Here is a 10,312-nt window from a genome sequence, read left to right on the forward strand (position 1 = left end):
CTTTTCTTTGTAGTGTAGACATAGCCTAACTCCATTAAATTCAGTGGAATTACACAATGCTCTATATTAGAGGGACACCCAGGTCCCTAAGTAAGTGTATAAGGCATCGTTCCTGATCCCACCCAAGTCCTCCCACCATTTGCTTTTGGAGCTGGCTGAGGGCACTGCCACTGATGCTGCCTTATTTTACCCTCAGCTTGGGCAGAGAAGAAGAGGACTGTAAACTGGTTCATTCCTCGGAGTCCACTAACGGCTGATCTGACCACAGAAGGCTAAGCCTGGGTAGCCGCCATCCAGGCCGGTGGCCCTTTTTATTACGCAAGATCGCGTTTACACCCGAGCCGGATCGGCCTGCCGGCGGAGTAGGGGGGTTCGGGCCCGCCCCCTCTCCGAACCCCGGCCCAGGGCCCTAGAGGCAGGGACCCGCGGTCCCTCCCTAGCGGATGGGGGAATGCCCCAAAACACACCCGCTCACGGGCTCCACGACCCTGCCCTGGGCCGCTTCCTACTGCACCAGGCCTCCCGGCCCACTTCGCGTGACCTCTCCTGCCTCACCTCTCCCTCCGTTTCTCCTCCCCTTGCTCCGTCCACCGTCCTCCCTTGTGCCGTGCCCGCCCCGAGTTTAAATCCCCCGCCGGCTCCTTTCCCCCTCTGCGTCACTTCCCGAGCGACGCCTCCCGGCCACCCTTCCCCCGTGACGTCATCCCCCTGCGCCTCCCCGGCCCCTCCCTCTAGGGCCCTGCTGGGCGGCGCCTGCTGCCTCCCGACGCTCCCCGCGCCGGCTGCCGGCGCGTTCCGGGAGTCCCCCGCGGCGGGCTGGGCCGTGTTCTCCGCCCCCCCGTGTGGCTGCTCGGCGCCTCCCGGCGCGCTCTCCGTGCGGGGCGCGAGTGCCCCGTCACCCCGCTCGGTGCCTCCCGGCGCATTCTCCGTGCGGGGCGCGAGTGCCCCGTCATCTCGCTCGGCGTCTCCCGGCAAGCTCCCAGTGCGGGGCCCACGTGCCCCGTCACACCACTCCCCCCTCAGCTCATTGCTTATACTCGCCCCCTCCCCTGCGGCTCCCTCCGACCTTCTCGATAGGCAGTCCGCGTTCTGATGGGCACTCCCCGGTCGATGCACGATTTTGAACTTGTATGGCTGCAGACTCAGGTACCACCGAAGTATTCTTGGGTTGGTGTCCTTCATGGTATTGAGCCATTTCAGAGGAGCGTGGTCCGTTACCAGGGTAAAGCAGGCCCCTGCAAGAAAGTATCGTAGAGCATCTACCGCCCACTTAATAGCTAGTGCCTCTTTCTCGATAGTGGCATATCCCTTCTCTCTGTCGAAGAGTTTCCGGCTTAGATACAGTATCGGGTGCTCGGCCCCCCCTATCTCCTGCGTTAATACGGCCCCTAACCCCGTTTCCGACGCGTCAGTTTGGAGGGTAAAGGGTTTTGCAAAGTCAGGTTGGGCGAGCACCGGCGCCTGAGTCAGTCTCTCTTTTAGGGCCTGAAAAGCCCTCTGACATTGTTCTGTCCATTGGACTCTCTGAGGCTTCCCTTTGCGGGTCAAGTCCGTTAGCGGGGTGGCTAACGATGCAAAGTGTGCCACGAATCGGCGATAATACCCTGCCAACCCCAGAAACTGTCTTACTTGTCTTTTTGTGGTGGGGATAGGGTAGTCCCGTACTGCTTGAATTTTATCTACCAGGGGCCTCACCGTCCCCCGACCCACCGTGTACCCCAGATACGTCACCTCCTTCTTCCCAAACTGGCATTTCTTGGGATTGGCCGTGAGGCCAGCTTGTCTCAGGGCCTCCAGGACTGCTGCCACGTGTCCTAGATGTTGCTCCCACGTCTCGCTGAATACTATGATGTCATCAATATACGCGGCCGCGTAGGGCTGGTGTTCTCTCAAGACCCGGTTCATGAGGCGTTGGAAAGTCACGGCTGCCCCATGCAGGCCGAACGGCATGGTCCGGAACTGGTAAAGGCCGAAGGGGGTCGAGAAGGCTGTCTTTTCTCGGGCCGCTGGCGACAGCGGGATCTGCCAGTAGCCTTTTGTTAAGTCGATCGTGGAGAGATACCGGGCCTTCCCCAGCTGGTCCAGCAGCTCATCGATGCGAGGCATCGGGTATGCATCGAACTGAGAGATCGCATTCACCTTCCGGAAGTCAATACAAAATCGGAGGGCCCCCTCTGCCTTGGGAACCAGCACAATCGAGCTCCGCCACCCGCTGTGCGACTCCTCGATTACCCCCCAGTCCAGCATATCCCCCAGTTCCTTTTTTACGACGTCCCACATCTTACGAGGGAGGGGTCTCACCTGGTCCAATACTCGCTTCCCTGGTTCGGTGACGATCTCATGCTGGGCCAGATGCGTCCGTCCCGGTCTGCTCGTCAGCACCTCCCGATGTCTCTCTAGTAAGTCCCGGAGCTCCTGTCGTTGTTGTTCCGTGAGTTCGGCCCCAAGCGTGGCTTCCTTGACTGTCACCTCCGGGTCTCCCCATGGTCCGAATTCCACATCCTTCATCTGTGTCTCTACCAGGAAGGCTTCCCGGGGCACCCACCGCTTCAACAGGTTAATGTGGTAGATCTGGGTAGCCCGCCGAGGCCCATCCAGCTGGATCTCATAGTCCACCTCCCCAACCTTCCTTAACACCCTGAAGGGCCCCTGCCAGCGTGCCAGTAACTTGGACTCTCTGTCTGGTAAGAGGAGCAACACCTGGTCACCTGGCGCGAACTCTCGGACCTGGGCTCTTTGGTTATATTGCTGGCACTGCCCTTCCTGGGCTTTCTGTAAGTTCTCCCGTGCCCAACCGGCCAGGGAGCCTAGTCTCTGCTGGGGCTGTGTTACGTAGTGGACCACCCCCAGGGCCGGGGTAACCTGAGCTTCCCATCCTTCCCTCACTAAGTCGAGGACCCCCCGGGGCTTCCGCCCATAAAGCAGTTCAAAAGGCGAGTAACCCACCGAGGCCTGTGGCACCTCCCGGATGGCGAACATCAGAGCAGGGAGTAGCTTATCCCACCCCCGGGGTTCCTCCTGTACAAATTTCCTAAGCATACCTTTCAATGTCCTATTGAACCTCTCCACAAGGCCATCAGTTTGGGGGTGGTAGACAGAGGTGCGGATCTTGCGGATTCGTAGGAACTTACACAACTCGGTCATCACCCTCGCCGTCAGGTTAGTGCCTTGGTCTGTCAGTAGCTCTTTCGGCAGGCCTACCCTTGAAAACACCTTGACCAGTTCCTCCGCTATCACGTTAGCGGTGGCCTTCCGCAGCGGGATAGCCTCGGGGTAGCGGGTCGCGTAGTCCACGATTACCAAGATGTAGACATGCCCTCTCCCCGACTTATCCAAGGGCCCCACCAAATCCATGGCTATCCGTTCGAATGGGACGCCCACGATGGGTAGGGGAACGAGCGGGGCGGGGGCCACTTTCTTGCTAGAGGTCCTTTGGCATTGGGGACAAGACATGCAGAAATTCTTGACCTCTTGGTATACCCCGGGCCAGTAAAACCGCTGCAAGATTCGCTGCTGGGTCTTCTCGCTGCCCAGGTGTCCCGCCCAAGGGTGATTGTGCGCTAGCTCCAGTACCTTCCATCGGTATGGGCGTGGCACTAGTAATTGTGGGTTTTCCTGTCCGTCCGCCCCCACCGCCACTCGGTAGAGTCGCTCTCCCCGTACCTCAAATCGTGGTCCCAGCTGCTGCCGTCCTTCTCCCTCTGGCGCTTCCTCTGCTTCCGCCCGCACCTGGGTCCACGCTGTCTGGAGCGTCGGGTCTTCCCTCTGGTGTGTCAGGAAGTCCCCCTCTTCCACCTCCAGGCGTAGCGGGGGGTTCGGCCCCCCGGCCTCAGGTTCCCCTGAGGTGGGGACCTCTTCCCCTTGGGCTGCCAGAACGGGTTTCTCTTGTCCCGGCCCCGGGCCCTCGTGACCCGTCCCCCATTCCTTTAGCAGGGCGGCCAGCCCGGGCCAGTTTCTCCCTAGCAGCGCTGGGTAGGGGAGTTTGGGGGATATAGCTGCCTGGCAGCGCGCCCGGATCTGCCCATCATCGATCCATACGTGGGCGGTAAGGTACGGATGTACGTCCCCGTGCACGCACCTCATCCAGATCTGGGGCCCCCGGGTCTGGGAACCGGGGACTAGGTCCTCCCGCACCATGGTTTGGCCGCATCCCGAGTCCACCACCGCCCTTACCCGCTTCCCATTCAGGCTTATCCACCTGGTTACCTGGGCTCTTGACGACGTGGTCCCGGCCGCCCCGTCCCGCCGTCTCTGCCAGAAGGTACAATCCATCAAGGGGCAATCTTTTTTGAAGTGCCCCTCCTCGCCACACTGGAAGCAGGCTCCTCTCGGGCTAGGGTCTGCCCTCGGGCTGGGTGTCCCGGGATCCCCGCTCGCTCCTCCTCGGCGGGTTCCAGACTGGGGCCAGTTTTCGCTCTACCCCCGGGCCCCACGATGGTCTGCGGGCCGGTGGGTCTGCCCGGTGTGAGGTGTCCGCCCCTCCGCTACTGGCCGGGCTGCGTCGCGGCCCCGAGGGAGTGGGAGGGGGGTGCCTTCCCCCCGTTTCCTCCGCTGCCGAAAAGCGCTCCATGAGCGTGACCGCTTCTTCCAGCGACTCCGGCCAGTGCCGGCGAACCCATTTTTGCCCCTCAGCGGGCAGGATCCGGAGGTACTGTTCCAACACCACTTGTTCCGCTACCTGCAGCCCGGACTTGTTGGCGGGTTCCAGCCATCGCATGCCCGCTTCCCTAACCCGCTGCCCCAGCGCCCGCGGGCGCTCCTTCGGGTCATAGCGGGTATCTCGGAATCGTTGTCGGTACGTCTCCGGGGATATGCCTAGCTGGTCCAACACGGCCTCCTTAACCTTGTAGTAACACAAAGCGTCCTTGTCGGCCATACTTCTATAGGCCAACTGGGCCGGACCTGTTAGGAAGGGGGCTAGCAAGGTGGCCCAGTGCTCCTGCGGCCACTTCGCGGCGGTAGCCACCCGCTCAAAGGTGACCAAAAATGCTTCTGGATCATCTTCGGGTCCCAGCTTCGTCAATCGCAGCGGCAGCTGGGCGCCCGGGATGGCGCCACCTTCCCCGTCTCCTGGGGGGCCCGGCTCTGCTCCCGGCGCGGTTCCTCGGGCCGTCACCCCTTCTCTGATTTCTTTCAGCATTTGCCGCTGCTGGTCCTGGAATTGGGTCATCATATCCCGCAACACTTGATTCTGGTGCTGCTGTTGCTGCTTCTGGTTGTCCACCAGCCATTCTATAATCTTGTTAACCTCCATCCTGCATTCGGGGGGGGGGGGGGTCAATTGTAATACGCGGGCGGTCAACACCTGCTTCTCTCCCTACCAACCCCCAAACGGACCAGTAGTCCTACTTCCCTTATTTTATGCCCACCACCCTTTTTTTTTTTTTTTTTTTTTGTGTGTGTGTTACCCTACTTCCTAGAGCCCCTTCTCACTCCCGGGGCCCAGGGACCCCTGCCCACATTCTCCACCACGTGTAAACTGGTTCATTCCTCAGAGTCCACTAACGGCTGATCTGACCACAGAAGGCTAAGCCTGGGTAGCCGCCATCCAGGCCGGTGGCCCTTTTTATTACGCAAGATCGCGTTTACACCCGAGCCGGATCGGCCTGCCGGCGGAGTAGGGGGGTTCGGGCCCGCCCCCTCTCCGAACCCCGGCCCAGGGCCCTAGAGGCAGGGACCCGCGGTCCCTCCCTAGCGGATGGGGGAATGCCCCAAAACACACCCGCTCACGGGCTCCACGACCCTGCCCTGGGCCGCTTCCTACTCCACCAGGCCTCCCGGCCCACTTCGCGTGACCTCTCCTGCCTCACCTCTTCCTCCGTTTCTCCTCCCCTTGCTCCGTCCACCGTCCTCCCTTGTGCCGTGCCCGCCCCGAGTTTAAATCCCCCGCCGGCTCCTTTCCCCCTCTGCGTCACTTCCCGAGCGACGCCTCCCGGCCACCCTTCCCCCGTGACGTCATCCCCCTGCGCCTCCCCGGCCCCTCCCTCTAGGGCCCTGCTGGGCGGCGCCTGCTGCCTCCCGACGCTCCCCGCGCCGGCTGCCGGCGCGTTCCGGGAGTCCCCCGCGGCGGGCTGAGCCGTGTTCTCCGCCCCCCCGTGTGGCTGCTCGGCGCCTCCCGGCGCGCTCTCTGTGCGGGGCGCGAGTGCCCCATCACCCCGCTCGGCGCCTCCCGGCGCATTCTCCGTGCGGGGCGCGAGTGCCCCGTCATCTCGCTCGGCGTCTCCCGGCAAGCTCCCAGTGCGGGGCCCGCGTGCCCCGTCACAAGGACCTTAATTAGTCCTGCTTAATTAGTGCTCAGTCCAAGGTGATGGGATAAAGAGGTACACCTTCCTGCTGCCCCTCCCCTTTCCAGGTGGAAACGGGCCCCTTTTAATACGACAGCTATTGGAGTTCCTTCCTTACCCCCTGCCCAGGGAGACTTGGTGACAAGTCCTTGTTGCTGCTACCCCCTTCTCCAAGTCCTGATGGAGAAATGAAGCAGTCCAGGCTCTTGCTCATACTTTTGCCACAACGGGGTATGTTTGTGGCTCAGTAGCTGGGTGAAATAGATGGATGGTGAGCTCTAGATGGTGAACTCTGTAGAGTGGGCTAGAACTAACTGGGCAGTTCTGGGGTGGCAGGACTCGGGGTGGTGAGGGGGTAGGGAGTGGAATTCTATTATTAACAGGGAGGTCTGACTGTGCTTAACATCAGAATGGATTGTGAAGGCAGTTAGTTGAGGGGGAATCAATGGGTGCATGGGGGAACAAAATTAATGGTGGACTGTATGTGTGGGAGCCACATGTGGAATTAGCCAAGAAATATGTGAGCTAATGACTTAATTGAGTGGGCCTAAGTGTGTGTGTAGGGGGAACGGGAGGGGGGCACAAAAATTCAGTCCATTATGATTTATTCATATTTACAGAAGATAAATGTGCTCTTTTTTATGTTGGACTATATTGGCAAGTATGTCACTCAAAAGTACAAGGAAGCAAGTCTCCCAATTAATCTTTTTCAAATTTCTGGTTGGGAGATTTGACAAAATTGACTTTGTTTCAGATTGGGTTTAGACAAATTGGCATTTTTCTGCAAAAAATGACTTGCTGCAAAATTCCCTCACTGTTATACATACTGTGCATTGTTTAGTATGAATAAGCAAGCAACAGTTACCACATCTATTTCTTCTTTCTTCCTCAGTTTCATACTTTTTTTAACCAAATGCTCAGAATTTAAAATTAAAGATTAGTTTACATCAGTTATAATCAGCACTTCATAGGCCAGAATAGGCCCAATTGTATTCTCTGGACTGGGATTTCACTGTGTTCTGAAAGCTGTAGTCAACTTTCTTTATAGATTAGCAAAACCACATTCAGGACATACCAGACCTGATAAGATATAAGTCCAGAGTAATTCCAATGAAATAAATAAAATAGCCAAAGCATAGAACTGGTCTAATGAACTGGAGCCATTGTTCCCTTGCAGCCAGTAGAAGTATGTATATATATTTTTAAAAACTGAGATAGCAACCATTTTTACAGAAATATTTGACAGAATTATTTTTAAAGATTTTCTTTTTGAAAGCCACGCTAGTAAAGCACTTCTGGTAAATTGGCTTGAAAGTGTTTATTGTAGAAATTGTTGCTTAAAGTTGAATTTATTGCTCCAGAAATGGTCAGGACAGAAAACCATGGAAACTAAAGAGTGGTGTTGCTTATTCACAAAACAGGGATAGGCCATGCAGTTTCCTTCACTCTCTCCCAGTATGCCTCAGTCCTCACTCAGGCCTGGTTTGCACTACTCGGGAAGGTCGAAGTAAGATACACAACTCCAGCTATGTAAATTATGTAGCTGGAGTCAACGTATCTGGCTTAATATGATTTACACTTGGATACAAGAATACTTACACACAAGAATGCTATTAAATATGCTTTTACTAACACCATCATTAGTGAAACAAATTTGATTAGTTTATAGTACTGATCTTGTGATGTTAGCTAAGATCCCCCAAGAAAATCAAGAGAGGTTTGAATTTTCCATTAAGTTGTCACTAAATAAATTTAAATCTGAGCGCTTTTATTTCTGTATGTCACAGTAGTGTCTTAGAATATCCTGCATAAAACCTGCAATAATAGCAAAGTTTATTGGACTTAATGGAATCTCTGGTTCATCTCTCTCTTTTCAAGGTAAAAACTGTGTGGCATGGGGATTTTTATTTTTGTGTGGCTAGATAGTGAGTCACAGGTTATTTTGGCTGGGGCGGGGGGCTAGGGGCTGAGTTAGTGAAGGCAGAAGAGGTGTCAATACTACTAATGTTGTTCTTGTTTTGATAGAAAGGCTCTTTCCAAGTGCCAGTTATGTGCTAGCAGGAACACACATGGAAACAGCCTGCCAAGGAAATAAGAGTAGAGTGAATTCTAATTTTACCAGTGCAAAGGTACGTTCTTCAAATCCCATACAAGCATATACAACACTGACTATAAAAGGGTGAAGGAGAATACTTGAGTAACAGCTTGAGTGAGGAGTTCACAATGTGGCTGAAGGTGATAGATCACTTAGAATGATTCAACATACGCAGACTGATTAAAAGATTTCAGGCCACTCTCCTCCTTTACTCAAGCAAAAGGCCCAATTCCCATTATTATTTGTCTTTTCAGGAAGACAGAAATAATTATTATGAGATGAAGATGGGAATTCCTCTTCAAAGATGTTTATTCATCAAGAGAACAATTAATGACAACTCACTAATGGAGGCAACATTTTATTTTCTAGTTTCAGTGGTATGTGTGGGCCCAGGCTTCTGAGTGCCTTGATGCTTCCTCCCAAGCCGCAATTACTTTGGCAAGGAATGACTGTGCTATAGGGACCATCCCTTCCTCAGGCAAGTGGATTCCCAGCCAAGAATGTGTTTTCAGGCTTTTGGCATTGAGGTAATGCATGAGTACCACTGGGTAGTAGAAACTACTGATTGTTTCCAGCAAAGGAATGGCTGTTGTCTAATTAATTACCATTGATGGAAAAAAGGAAACCAAGTATTTTGATTCCTGAGAACAGCAGATGTATTAGAGATGTTAATCATGCAAATATAGCTGAGCAAAGGGAAAAAAATAACAAGGAAATAAGATAATTTTTATTCTCTCTCACTCTAGTTTTCTAGTTATAGGGCTAAATTCTCACTCTTTGTACTAAACTCCTGTTGCTACAAGGTGGATCAAGTTACTTTTCAAATAGATAAACATTATAGCTTTCGTTCTCTTCTGCTCTGTGTTATTATTTACACCGGTCCAAAATGAGTGTTGGATATACATAAAATGCTACCAACATTAATTTGGCAGTGTTTTTCTACCTACTTTATATTTATTGTGCACAGTTATAAATGACTTCTCAGAACATAAGATATTCAGGCCCATGGCTTTTAAAATGAAGCTAGTTTGTTTTTAAAATAGTTACAGTCTAAGGCTAAAATTTTCAAAAGGACTAAGTCAATAGGACATCAGTACTTAGATCTCTTGGACCCACTGAAAATCCCAGTCTGAATGTGTTACATCTTATGACTCAGAAAAGAATATGGCTAACGATGAAGTTAGTAACTTTAATAAGATGTAATATGTTTTGAAAGGGAGAAGAGGAGGTGCCGACAAATCAGTCATGAACATACAGCTCTCTTGCTAATTTGTCATCTGTATTTTACATGATTTTATTACATTTTAAAAGGAGTAACACAGGCTATATCTACACTGCATGTTTATTTAAAAATAACTCAGGTTATTTTGAAAAAATAGAGTGCGCATCTACACAGCAAGCCCATTATTTTGAAATTATTTCAAAATAACAGGCTTCTTACTCCAACTTCTGTAACCCACATTTCATGAGGAGTAAGGGAAGTCGAAGGAAGAGTGTTCTTCTTTCGACTTCCTGCTGTGTAGACAGCACCAAAAGTCAAATTAAGGTACTTCGACCTTAGCTACGCAATTAATGAAGCTGAAGTTTTGAATCTTAATTCGACTTTAGCCCGCAGTGTAGATGTGCCCCCAAAGACAGAACTTGCATTCATTGCATCACTCAGATACTAGGAAACATCCCAAGTCAGCTTGTAACCTGAAAACCAATTGTGTTGTCCTAGCTTATTTATTTCTAGGCCCTCTCTTTTTTGATGCTGCTGAATGTAACTGACATGGGAGGCTGAGGTAAGAGCCCGAGATCAGGAATGGACCTGGGACTCTCTTCCTTTATCACAACAAAGTGTTGCCATATTATAAAGGAGACAATCTTTGGTGCCCACAAGATGGTTATTGGATTTAGTGTTCACATGATTCCCCCTGCTGAGGAATTCTTT

Source organism: Pelodiscus sinensis, chromosome 13 (genome assembly GCF_049634645.1).
Source record: "Pelodiscus sinensis isolate JC-2024 chromosome 13, ASM4963464v1, whole genome shotgun sequence".
Classification (NCBI taxonomy): Eukaryota; Metazoa; Chordata; order Testudines; family Trionychidae; genus Pelodiscus; species Pelodiscus sinensis.